This window comes from Urocitellus parryii, chromosome 10, assembly GCF_045843805.1.
Source record: "Urocitellus parryii isolate mUroPar1 chromosome 10, mUroPar1.hap1, whole genome shotgun sequence".
Classification (NCBI taxonomy): Eukaryota; Metazoa; Chordata; class Mammalia; order Rodentia; family Sciuridae; genus Urocitellus; species Urocitellus parryii.
Window position 1 is genome coordinate 1,651,606 of NC_135540.1, and position 14,167 is coordinate 1,665,772.

Sequence of the window (14,167 nt, forward strand, 5' to 3'; positions counted from 1 at the left end):
TAATTCATGAATTTAAATAAATTGTTATGGTAGTCTATTGTTACAGTTGTTCTCAGTGCTAGTTGTTATTAATTGCTTACCGTATCCAATTTATAAATCAGGTTTTATCACAGGTGTGTATGTGCTGGGTGGGAAAGCATACCACACACAGAGTTCCGTACCATCAGCGGGTCAGGCATCCACCGAGGGGCTGGGAATGCCCTCCCCTATGGATGGGGAGCCCACTGTTCCTTAAAAGTCAGCAACCCCCTCCCAGGCACACGCACACAAGCATGGAAGGCAGGGTCCTGAAGACACGTTTGTGCCAGCTTCACCACAAATTGTTCACGCCAGCTAAGGTGTGGAAGCACCTGGTGTCCGCAGACAGAGGAGGACACAGGCAAAACGTGAGGCACAGACGTGGAATAATATTGATTTTTTTTTTTTTTTTTGGTACTGCAGCTTGAACCCAGGGGCACTTAACCCCTGAACTGCATCCCCAGCCCTTTTTTATTTTTTATTTAGAGACAGGGTCTTGCTAAGTTGTTCAGCGCCTCACCAGGTTACTGAGGCTGGCTTTGAACACATGATCCTCAAGTAAGTCTTTGAACTCAGACTCCCAGGTAAGTCTCTTGGATGACAGGCATGAGCCACTGCACCCAGCTGGTATTAATCCTTAAAAAGCAAGAAAACTCTGACATTTGCTTCAAGATGGATGAACCATGAAAACATGAGGTTATGTGAAATAAGCCAGTCCCGAGAAATACTGCAGGGTTTGACTTCTAAGAAGAAATTTACAAAAATCATAGAGACGGACAGTGGGATGGTGGTCACTGGGGGCTGGGCAAGGGGACAGTAGTTACTTAGGGAACATAGCTTTTCAGTCTCCCAAGACAGAAGAGTGCTAGCAATGGCTGGAGTGTAGGTCACACAGCAGCACCGCTGTACTCCACAGTTACCCTGGCTGAGGTGCTGGGTAATGTCATGTGCATCTTCTACAAGAAAGATGGGAAAGAAGCCACACAGGGAAACACTTCTGCAAAACTCCTGGAAAGAACAACTGCAAAATAAGAGAAAAATATATCCATCAAAAACTTCAGGACATAGAAATTCAATATCCCATAAATTAATTTCTGGCTAAAATTATTAAATACTTTTTTAAAAAATGCCTGTTATTTACATTTTTTCCTTCCAATTTATGGTCAGTTCTTTTATGGGATGGTGATTCCCCTTCCTTCCCATCTCCAGCTTGGTCTCCCTGCCCCGCACCATTCCAGACTTCCTGTTCCTCCATGGTTCCAGGTTACTCTCCTTGATTTGCACATGTTGCCCGAAAATTTTCTACCTTCCTTACACCAATATGGAATAGAGATCCCCAAGGTGAGCATTTATTTTGTGTTAAATATAAATATATATATATATAATGTAAAAATATAAATATAAAAATGCCCAGAGTATTAGCCACAGCATCCACTTAATAAATCCATGTCACTCTAATGAGTACATCAGCACAACGTCACTGTTTTGGCAAAGTAAGAAAATTCCACCACCAAGCACAGTTATGGTGAGATTTAAATGCACTTGAATTTTAAGGCCAAATACAAGTGGGTTTATCTATTTTCTGTCTTTTCCATTTTATCTTTATAATCATGAGGCGACAATAATTTTTAAGTCTGGAAATTTTAAAATTTAAAATTCAATTACTATTTTATACTTCAATCACAGTGGACAAATAAAAATATCTGCTTTCCTTTTAGGTCTTGAGTTTCATTCTCTCCATGATTTGGGAAGGTCAGGTAAATGGTCCCAAACAGCTAATGGAGATAAAATTTTGCTTGAACTATTCCAATTTAAATTAGTCCTTTACCTAAACACATTTATTTTTATCATGTATCTCAACTCTCTATTGTTTTTGCTAAAAGAAAACTTAGACTTTGTTTATTTTTATTTAATTATGCATCTCATCTGTCCCCTTTTTTTTCTTTTGAAAATCATGTGTGTAGAAAAATTGAAATGCCGTGCTTTACATTTCTGACTTTTTGGTTTTAAACTTTTAATCTCTCTGAATTGTCACCTTCATCCATGAATCATGAACTTGAGCTGCTGAGTGATGATGCAGCCCACCCAAGCCGACTCCACCAACAGCTGCCTTCCTGGCCCTGCTCTGTCCACACTGCACACATGACTAAGGGCACGGTGGGTGTGGGGGACACCACGGTGTTTGCTCCAGGTCACAACGAACGTCATCCACCCTCATTAGAAAGTCCGTCTTCTTGGGGTGAACCCAGTGGTCGCGTTCAGACTCTCATCTCTCGACCAACAGAGGCGAGTCCACAGGCAGAGCTTCAGTCAGGCCCATCTCCCACCTTCCCGTTAGCCAAAATGTTGGTCTTTGGAAGATCTGAGCTGCCCATCCGAATCCTCAGAACTTTCATGTTCGAGAGATATAAAACATTAGCTATCTCAAGAGCAATGATTCAAGACCACAGCCTTGTTTGCCTAGGGAGCATTTCAGTTGTTTATAAATACAGAGTGAAAATAAATCCACATGACTCTTGGGTACAAAAGAAAGGGACATGTCAACTCAAATCCACCAACTCAGACTGCATCGCTGTGATGTTCAAAGCCCTGTGCTTTGGTTCCCGTATATAAATATACATATCGTATTCCCTCCCCTGCCCAGGGGCCGGCGGGTTGTTTGGCAAGACAAGACATAAATGCGAGCCACACAATATTAAATATGAAATAACTGAGTGGCAACTGAAGCCACTTGTCAAGGAGGACATTTAGTCCTTTACCCATCTGTTTACTTGGCTTGGGGGTCCCTTGGAGGTGTAAAGGCAAGTCAGCTGGACATGTCTAGCAGGCGGACACCTGCTCCCCTCCAGACTCTCTGCCTCTGTAGGTGGTGCGCCGTCCACCTCTCACGTGCCAGGAGCCTGGGTCCAGCTCTCTGCCCGCCCAGCACCAGGCACCAACAAAGCCTGCCTGTCCTCCTGCTGACAGCTCTTTACCTCTCTGACTCTTCCTGCCTTGATTCCAGGTGACCTTTCCTTGTCCAGTGTCCAGCCTCCCGGCAGAGGACACATCTGCTTGGCTCACCACTGGATTCCAGAACCAGCAACATTTCTGGTTCAGAACAAGCCCCCAACAGACGTGTTGAATGAGCCTCAGGCGGTACTCCAGGGAAAGCTCTGCACTTCCGATTCCAGGTGGTGAGGAAACACACATCCAGCTGATTGTATTTTCTTAGTGGCAAGTGATAAAAATAAATTATAAATGGCTGGAGCTGAATTAAATTTCTTGGCACACGTATCTGAACACCCCTGGATCTGACCTCGCTGGATGACCCTGGACCAGGGTCTGGGGTCTCCTCCTCCTCTAGGTCTCACTTCTTCAGTGGCCATTCCCAAGACAGTCACGGGGCCCTGATCCCAGGAGCGCAGGAAAGCTAAGGCTTTCCATTCCTATCGGGCAGGACACACCTGGGCTGACCCGCTGGCCAGGTGTTCATCCCTGAGCCAACCACTGGGCTTCCACTAGTCATGGAAGTTTCTGGAGCTGGGGGTAAGGCATTTCCAGTCAGAGGCCTGGGGAAGGAGGAGATGTTCACAGGAAAGAGCGTGAACGTTTCTGGTGTGGCAAATACTGGGAACCAAGATGCCCCGCGGGACTTCGCCCTTTCCTTTATCACTGTGCCAGGCCAGGAAAGTGCTGGCATCCACAGGAGCGTGCAGAGACGAGGCAGCACCCAGCCAGACACCTGGTCCTCCAACAGAGAGCTCTGCTTTCAGAAGAGGTGAAAGAAGACCAACCCCAGCCTCCTAATGCGGGTCTCGGATGAGCTGGGGAGCCTCACTGGGCAAGGCCATGAGCCCAGCGTCAGCGCAGCCCAGACGCCTCTTCACCCACAGAGTCACAGCTGCCATGGGCTCAATGACGCCCCAGGACTTAGTGAGGCACAGGCCACGCGTCTTCACCCACCATCCAGGTTCTGGGATCCAGAGAGGGCGAAACGAGGGAGCCTGCCCCAGACAGACAGAAGTCTATCCACACGCACACAATACAGGGGGACACCAGGACCAAGGAGCTCACAGGCCACAACAGAAGGCAGCGCAGGAGCCGTGCCACAGATGTGTGCCATGAGGGTGCGTGCCCTAGGCACCTGGAGAGAGCTCTTCAGGAAAACCTGCCCTGCTCTGTCAACCACACAGGGAGACGGCCCAGAAAATATAAAGATCGGGCATTCCTTTGCCTTTCTCTGCCCAGTAAACACTGACATCTTGGAAGAGACTCAGCTCCATATCTGACCTCATCTGTCTTGCCACATGGGCTTACGTCCAGGATAGAGCTACTGGGGAGACAGACGTTGGCCCTAACCAGGGGACAGCACTTGGGTCATCTGGGGCAGTCTTGGTGTCGAGCATTTCTCCTCTTGCATTTCCCAAGGATGCTGAGTTCCTAAAGGTCTGCTGCAGGGGCCAGAGCCCAGATGTGGAAACCAGAGACCTCACTCGTTCAGAGCCAGGGCAAGTGGTCCCCAAGCTCGGCCACACGCAGGCTCCAGCTGGAACAACACGGAGGACGACCCTCCGTCCCGCGTACACACACAAGCCTGTCCTACATGTTTCCCAGCCCCCACGTGCCTGGTGACCCAGGTGACCCGCCACACCCACTGGTCCTGAGCAGGTCAGCTCCCTCCCACCCTGTCTTCTGCTTCTCATCACTTTTTCCCATTGATCAAGCAGAACAGCTGTGTCTTCAGGAGACACCTCTTTGTAATCCTCATCTCTGTTGATCTATTTTTCTCTTTGGCATTGGTGGGAAATATGGTCAGATCGTGGTGCCTTTTTGACCCTGGCCTGTGAAATCTCATTCTTCTCTGCCCCACCGTCCACTCAGAAGCCCCCTCAACCATCCCTGGTGACCACCTTCCCCATAGGTGACTGCTCTGGGCCATTTCTGCACCATCTGACCTCCATACACCAGTCTTACACTGAATAGATGAGCTTGACTCAAAACTGTCTTATTCTAATTCCTGCAAAATGCTCCCTCACCATGTCCAGGAATTTCTATTGACAGAATTTTCCTTACCCGGAACATGACTTCTCCTCCAGACCACAGCAACCCCATGGCTGGTCTCAGCTGTCCAGTCCCCCTGTTTCCCTGCTGTCTGCCAGACTCCGCAGGCACTGGCTCCGAGTATCCATGGTAACATGCCTGCCTCTCTTCCCGCCCACCCTTTGCTCCTATGTTTCCATACGTGTATTCTGCTGTCTTGAGAAGCAGCAAACACCAAGGGCAGAGATCATGAGATTCTTCCCACCTTGGGGCCCTTAATAAGGCCACCGTCAAAAGTAGGAGTTATCGGGGTTGGAGTTGTGGCTCAGTGGTAAAGCACTTGCCTAGCATGTGTGAGGCGCTGGGTCGGATCCTCAGTTAGGAGAGCTCCGAGGAACACAGCTGCCATTAAAGTCAGTGGCAACCCAATCCACAGTCACCAGGCAAAATAAATGAATGAGGAACTCAAGAATTGAAGTAGGCATGAGGAACGTGCTCCCAGAGAGTAAGAGTGTTCTGGTAGCAGGAAGAGGAGAAGGACATCTAAGTCAATGACCAAGTGGGTGAACTTGACCTGCAAAATGCAGAATGGAATGAAAGCATTGTAGGTTGGGACAAAGAGTAGAATGGACCCAGCAAAGGAAGAAATCATTGGGTGAGAATATCAGATTAAGAAACCTCCCAAAAAGTATCAAGGAAGCTTAAGAAAATGAAAAAACTGTTCATGAAAAGTCAAGTGAATAGACAAGTATCAAATCCATGTGCTAGAAATTCCAAAAGGAGAATTTTTAAGAAGAGAGAGAGGGATAGATGATGACCAAGAACTTCCCCAAAGAGGAGTTAGGAACCTCAGGTGTTGGAAAACCTTAAACTGACAGAATACAAAACCATGCCTAAATGCATGGGGGTGAGATGTGCAGGATCCAGGCAAGGGGTAAGTCTGAAAAGACGTCGGAGGGGGAAACAGGGATCTCAGCCTGATGTCAGAATTCGGAACAGATATATCAGCAGTACAGACTTGCACGTGCTGAAGGGAGTTAGACTTTGACACCCACCACTGTTGAACTCTGAGCCTTGGACTGGGCTGGCCTGCCAAGAACCACCCTCCTTGCCCCTGAGAGTCCTTCGCCATGCCTGGTGTTGGGGATGGAGGTGACCAGCAGGTCGGAGGCAGGCTGGAGTCAGGGCCGGCCGCGCATCTCCTCCAGGGGTGGCCTGCACTGCCCGCCTCTGCCCAGCTTGGAGCTCCACACAGGTGTCCGTTCCTCCAGGCCTTCTGCTTTTCCTCCTCCCCCTCCCCCTGGGCTGCCTGTCTCCCCATCGGGCCTAGGGTGGCAACAGGGCCTTGCCATCACCGGAGGTGAGGCCGTGCTAAGCTCCTGCCCTTCTACACCCTGCTCACTTCTCTGTACGGTCCCTTGGTGCATCTGTCCTCAGGCCACTTGGGGAAAGTGCCGGTGTCCAGCTCTGAACAGTGCTCAGGCCCCAGAGGCTTCCGCTGCCCACGGTGCAGAACACCTCTGAAGAGGCTCCATCAAGTACCTGGGAGAAGAAGGTGCTGACCTGGCGATCTGCTTTTAACCCCTGCGAGCTTTGCTGATCCAGTTCTTCCTTTCATCAGCACACTTTATCATGATTTTGTAAAAACAGACTCTCAGGCCCCAGGAGAACACTAACTAGGCTCCATTTCCAAGTTCTCTTTTGCTACCTTACACTATTTGATTCTTCCACAGGAGTTCTCCATCTCTTTATCTTAGTCTTGCTCCTCCATTTCTCAGGGTTTTGCAAAACATCTAACATCCTTTAAGAGTAGAGAAATGTGTGTTTGGGGTCAGAGGCTGAGGGTGGCCCGGGACTGGCCGTGGTTTGGGGTGACTGGGTCACCAGGCATGGGCGCCCCAGCCTCCCAGAACCTGCCGATATTTATACTAACTGCTGCGTTCCCCGGGCACCTCCAACGTCTTAACAGAGGAAATGGGTGTGCGCTGGGGTGGGGTGGTGCTTCTGGATGGCCGCTCTGTTCCTGGTGTCTCATGGGGTAGACCAGAAGGCTAGTTGTTCTCTGTAGACACTTTCACCTCCTTCCCCCATCTTCCTCCCCCTCTCTGTCCCCCACCCTGTCTCCCTTTTTCCATTAGCTAAAAATAAAAGATCCCCAGCCTGGTATTCTGGGGAAGACACAGTGCTCTGCTTTGGGCATGACCTCCTGTTTTCCTTCAAGGTTACAATCACGAATAATCAACATCCAGTTTCCACTGAGAAACTGAGGGTCCTCATGCACTCAATGGCCCTCTTCTTCCTGATTGCTTGGGGTTCATGCTGTTCCTCTAGGACCATTCTGGCAGGATCCTGGGTGGGGGAGAGGGTGAACCTGTTCTCACTGCCTTTTGCAGGAAGCCCCTGGGGCTGGCAGAATCAGAGAACAGCTGTCCCCCCTGCAAGAACTGCCCCCCTCGGGGAGGACCCGCAGCACCATTTCCCAGATGTTTCTCTTCCTTCAAATTCCTTCTTTAAAGGCTGCATTTGCTAAGTCCCTAGAGACAGGTGACTCCTTTTTCATGGCTTCTCTGTGAGTTTTTCTGAGTGAGCGTATCCTGCAGAAGGCAGCAGCCGAGGAGGCTGGCCTGGTGACCAGAAGCCACTGGGGTCAGAGCAAGAGCTCCTCGACTTCCTGTCTCCTAGAGTTTGTTCTTAACCCCACATTACCTCACTTATTTCTTTTTTTTACCATCAACAAATCATAGGAGGCCGAAGCAGGAGGATTGCAAGTTAGAGGTGAGTCTCGGCAACAGCAGGAGCAAGGCCCTAATCAGCTTAGCAAGGCTCTGTCTCAAAAAAATAAAAATGAAAAGGGCTGAGGATGTTGCTCAGTGGTTAGTGCCTCTGGTTCAATCCCCAGTACCAAAAAACAAAAAGCAATAATAATAATAATCAGTAAATCATAATATTAGTTCTGAAAAACAAAAGTTTGGCCAGTAGGAGAAGGGGCCCCAGGGCTGAGTCAGTAGTTATGGCTGCCTCTGAAGCTTACAACTCACCTGGGTTTTATAAAATTCTTTCCTCTATTATTTAATTTGCCAACCAACCTTTTCCAACCTTACCTGGTTTAGAAAAGAAAGAACTGATCTGGAATGAAAGAGGGCATCTCCGTCTGAGGTTCAAAACTATTGTTGAGTAAATGAATGAGGACAGCACTGCCCGTCTGGGTTTTAGCTGAGGCCGGGACTCCCTAGAAAGCCCCAGATGCTGCATCCTGTGAGCGGCCTGGCCGCCTCTTTACTCTAGGAGTAGAGACGCTCTCAACATCGTGTTTGGAGCCTGCCGACCTTACAAACCACGGAGACAGGGGCTGAGACTCCTGGTGCAGGGGCGGGGAGAGGTCGAGGTGGGAGTGGAGAAGGTCAAGTTCACCCCAGGACTTCCAGAGAGGGGGAGGTTTCGCAGTGTGACCTCCTGCCTGCCCCAGCAGTGAGCACCCTGGAAACAGAGGGCGGGCTGCAGCCCACTCCCTCCGACCTTCTTGGTAGGCGCGCAGGGGTTTTTCCTGCATTTTTTTGTTTGGTTTTGTTTGTGGCAGTGCTGGGGATCAAGCCAGGACCCATGCATGCAGGGAAAGTGCTCCACCACTGAGCCACACCCCAGTCCTTTTAAAATTGTTTCTATTTTTGAATTAGTGTTTCTATTTTGAACAGCAGTATGCAGTTTTTTAAACATTGTATCAGGTATATTCAGAAATGAAATGGTCTTTCAATAATGCAGTTTTCCTCCAGTTGCTAAAAGACAAAACGGAACATTCACAATGATAGATGGACCAACTAGAGGGCGCAGGTATCTTCACCTCGCGCGTACCTGAGGCACAGCTGGCAGCTGTAGGGCAGACCTCGGTGGAGACGGTGGTCCGACGGGCTCAAGCCCCGGGGTGGGGGGTGCCGAGGGGAAGTTCCTGCGACTTTCCTGTGTGTCCTGGACCTGCTCCCAGTGGTCCTGGAGGAGTGACTTCCATCCATTACTAATATCAGTGATAATGACAGACCCATGCATGACAAGGTGTGCTGGTCATGGAGTGCTGGAGAGAGCACGAGGTCTCCACCTCGCCCCACTGGACTGTGGGCAGCTGTCGGCTACAGGAGGCTGCTGGTTCCACAAGTCTAGCTCCTACACGGCAGCTCCCCACACAGGGACCTCCCAGGGACCCCAAGGCACACCCCTGTCTCCACAGACACCTTAGGACTACGGGGTCTTACGGGTCATCTAATCCAAGTGATGGGGTTTCTCATGGGCTGTAGCCTACACCACTGGGTCTTCTAGGCCACAGGGACTCAGCTGTGTGCTGCAGCTTTCTTCCTCACTTTGGGACACACTCAAAGCCACCAGCCTGCCACTCCACCAATGGCAGGTCAAAGCTGTGCCCCTGGAGCAGAGTGAAATGCCTGCAGACCCGAGGGTTCGCCATCATCCATCAGTGGCAGGAGTTCAAGGTAGGAAGCTGCTGCCTTGCTTCAGAGGGGAGTCCGACCCCTGAACACTCCCAGGGAGACACCTCTCAGTCTCTCCAAGAGAGTCCATCTCTTGCTCTCTCACACTCTGGGCACAGGTGTCCTCCCAGAGCACAATCTACCCCATTGGTTTTTCTTTTGCTGATAACATGATGTCACAAATACGCCAGGCCCAGGTGACCCTCTGTCGACTATCCAGGCCGGCTCAGGCCTTTATCAGGACAGTGCCCGGGTCAAGATGTTGGGCTCCACCGTGTCATGTACACCTCTGCTGCGCTCCTCGGCTGGGCTTGACAGCCTCCCATTCCCCTGACCAGCAGCTGTACACAGCGTGCCTATGGCTAGGGTGAACCCCAGCCAGGTCCCGGGGCCAGCACCGCACGGCATCTGGCACTGCTCAGGTCTGTGGTGGCCTACTGCCATTGGTCGCACCCCACCCGGGTTTTGTAGAGGTCAGATTAGGGAATCAGGCAGTCTGGGACGGGGACACCTGTCACAGCACAAACCCTTAGGAGCAGCACTGGTCTGTGGTTCTCTTGGGAAGAATCAGCGTGGCCTCGGTCTGGTCCTAGGGGGTGGCAGGCAGTTTCAGAGCCTTTCCCTCCTGTAGCGAGCCTTGCTCTCCAGGGGCAAAGCAGGGGAGGAGTAGGCAATTTGCATTTCAAAGTGAAATTTACTTACTTTGAAAAATCAAAGTATAATTTGCATGTAATAATTTTATCATTTTAAAGTATAAAATTCAGTGAATTTTGACAAGTATATAGAGTCAAATGAGCATTATCAGAATCAAAATATCACTTTCTATGATCCAAAACAATGTTAAGAGCCTTGTTCCGGTTGCCTAAACTTCACTAGCTCCGAGCAGCCCCCTGGCCCCTGCCTATTTCTGCCCCAAGCCTTTGTCTCCCCTGGAAGTCCACGGAGTGTGAGGTCTTTTATGTGGGGCTTCTTTCGTTGGCACAGTGCTTTTGAAATCAATGCTACCTGTGCCAAGTATCATCGCTCACCCCTTGTTGCTGAGTGTCATGCAGTTGGACAGCTTTGGCACAATTTGTCTATCCATCTGTCAGCTGATAAGCACTTGGTTGGGTTCCAGGATTTTTAAATCATGAATTAAACTGTTATGAACACTTAGGTCCAGGTATTTGTATGAATATATGTTTCAATTGCTCTTGAAGGACTATCCAGGAGTAGAATTCCTGGGGTGCAGAATAAATACAGCTTATCAGCAAATTGTTTCCCACGTTGCTGTGCCATCTTCCGTGCCCTCCGCCCCACACAGGAATCCCAGTTACACAACACTGCCAATTCTTATTAGCTATCCTGGAGGCTCTGCGCTGGTGTCTTGTTGGCATTTCTTCTCCTGGATCTCTGATGGCCACTGGTTGAGCATGTTCTCATGTGCCTATTGGAGGTCTTTTTTGCCGGCATTATTATCGAGTTGTAAGGGTTTATCAAAGATAACGGATATGTGCTCTTCCCCAGATACGTCTGCAAACATTTCCTCCTAATCTGTGGCTGGTCTTTCACTTCCATAGCAGTGCGCTTCAAACAGCAGAAGTTATGAAATTTGGCAAAGTTAGTTCAATCAATCTTTTGTTTTCTGCATTTAGTGCCCAATTAACCCAGAATATGAGGGTTTTATATGTATTTCACAGATTTAACTCTTGTGTGAAATCTATGGTGCATAATAAGTGAGGTTTGTATATAGTGTACAGATCAAGGCTTCACTTTTATATTTGGATATCCAAGTTCTGGGACATTTGTTTGGAAGAGTGGGATCTCCACTGATTCATTGCCACCTTGACCAAGACAATAGAAACACGTTTACACCTCTGCTATATCTGTTATCTCATGCTTTTGTATTTGATAGAGATCTGCCCTCAGGCCACTGCCATGTGCTCTGAATTACTATGATTTACGATAAGACTTTGAGGGAGGTAGTGAAGGTCACTGAGTTCTTTTTAAAATGGTTCAGGAGCTGGGGTTGTGGCTCAGTGGCAGTGTTTCCTTTGCACATGTGGGACATTCCACATTAAAAGAAAATACATTGTGTAAAAATAAAATAAAATGGTCTGGAATTAGTGGTTTGTCTTTAACAGAACTAGTGTGTACAACCATGCTGTCCTGACCGAAGCCAGGCTGTCGGATCAGGGAGTGCTCTTGGTGGAGAAAGGATACCCACCTCTCTTTGGCACCGTGATCCATGATTTAAAACCAAAAAAAGGCTTATACGTTTGAGCAGTTGCCTCAGTCTGGTTGGGCATAATTCACAAGCCACTTATCAAGCAGAAATGAACTTTATTTTTAGAAAACACACACACACACACACACACACACACACACACACGCCACCACACAAGCTCTTCAGGAATTCCCTCAGAGCCCAACTGCCACCACCGGCTTCCCACAAGCCTCTCAACACCCCCACTCCTCCTGCTCTTGAGGCCGATTGGCTGGGTTGTGGGGGCGGAGCCAAAAAAAGTCCCCCAATGAGCAGCTCCATGGTCTGAAAGGGCCAGGAAACAGCCCAATGAGCATCACCGCAGAGGAGCCAATAAGCAGGCAACTAGAAGTTTGGGGGGCCGCTATGAGCCAATCATCAGCTGGCAGCTGGAAGTTTACTGAGGCCAGCGCTCCACTCCTGAGCCACTTTCTCAGCCCTTTCTACTGTCTTTGACGAAGGATCTCACACCCTTGCCTAGGCAGGTCTTGAACTGCCGATGCCCCTGCTCGGCCTCCCCAACCCACAAGTAGAAAGGCAGTCACCACCTTGCCCTCCGTGACATGTCTGTGTCTGTGTCTGTCTCTGTGTGTCTCTGTGTGTGTGTGTGGGTGGGTGGGTGTGGGTGTGTGCATGAGCACACCTGAGACCAAGCGCGACCATGTGTGGTGCAGAGGGTAGAACCAGGGCCTAGTTGCCGGCCAGAGGAGGTCCAGCCCTGAGGCGCACATCCCCTCGGGGAGCCAGGGCCCAGGGCCTCCCCCTCCTGAAGGACCACAACAGCACACCCTCAAAGGGAGGGGAGTCTCAGCAGCACTTTTGGAGAAACACACTCCTCCAGCCACGGCCCTGGGAAACCAAAGGCGAGGGACTGGGTCTCCCCTGCACCTGCCCTTCACGAGAGGAGTCCCTGGTGGTGGACCGAACGACCTTAGGCAGGGACTCAGAGATGGGTGAAGACACAGGGGTCTCTGGGAAGGTCTGTTCCTGGCAAGTACAAAAGCTGGCCTCACTTTTCTTGTCCACGGGGAAGGGACCGATTCAGAAGACTCGGTGGAGGGTCTGCGGTACCAAACCCACCAGGAACACACTGTCGGGTGGCTCTGTGACATCAGAGACCCAGGGGGAGGGGGTGGGGTCGGCACCTAGTACAGGATGGAAGTGAGGCTGCCCTCCATTCCCATCAGACTGGGATCTCTGAGCCACGTCAAATGGAAACCCCACGGAGATCGCAAAGAAAGGGGGGCAGAGCCCACACCCCGAGTCGAAGGGATGGGAATTGAGAGGTTCACTCCGAACACTAGACCCAGAAAACAGCTCCTCCCTGCCAGCCCTCGACTCCTGCGGGCTGGGGGCTCTGGCCACACACCCTCCCCTGCCCAAACCTGCGCCCCAGCTCTGGGGAGCTCGGGGTGGCAGGCTGGAGGGCCCGTCCCTGGGTCAGGACGCTCACAGGGACCGTCCCGAGCAGCCGAAGCCCTAGAGAGGATAAAGCTTCACCAGGGCCAGAGCCAGCCCCTGGCTGGCACATTCAGAGGAGGGAGCAAGCGGCAGCCCCCAAGCCTCTCTGGGGGAGGCACCCACAGCTCTACCATGACTGCCCCCGGACCCTCCTCATGCCAATCTGGGTGTCACCCCAGGATGGGCTTGGGCTCGTGGCTCCTCCTGTCCACGGTTCACTTCCGAATGTGGTGACCTGGCACCATCAGTGTCAGGTCAGGCACAAGGTCTGCCTTTCTCCCCGCCCCCCCCCACCCAGGCTCCTCCCCTCAGTCAGAGTCTCCTCCCCCGGGACCACTCTGGGTCACGTGTTGCCCTTGGGGACCTCCGGAGGGCTCCCCGTCACTGCTCCCTTACACCTTCCCCACTGTGACACCACCACCCACTCTCCCACTGCTGCCAGGAGGCGGCCAAGGAACGCAACAGCCGATCCCCAGGGAGCACCCAATTTATTCCAAGATCCGTGGGACTCGGGAATGGATGAAGAGCTTATTGGGAAGCATCTCTGCCCCAGAGGGTGGGAGAGAGAGCAGAGGAGAGCAGGGCCGGGGCACGTGTCCAAGGAGAAGTCCCTGACGTGGGATCCGGGTGGGGCGCAGGGGCCCACTGGTGTCCGGGTGTCTTCGGGTGTCCTCCTGCCTGAGGGGTCCGGGAGGCGGCGGCCAGGGCAGGTTGCACTTCTCGCTCCAGCAGCTGGCCCTCGTGAGGTAGACCCTGGGCCACCTGGCTGTGGACAATGGGAGGGGCTAGGAGTCAGAGTCATGCCCTCTGTGGTGCCCAGGTGGACCTATCTTTGGTGGCACCCCCCAAGGGCAGAGGGTGTCCATTCATCCTTTGGAAATGACACTCATGGAGGCACACGTGAGACCAAAGGCAGCACCGCTCCACCTACTTGGCTCCGTGGGCG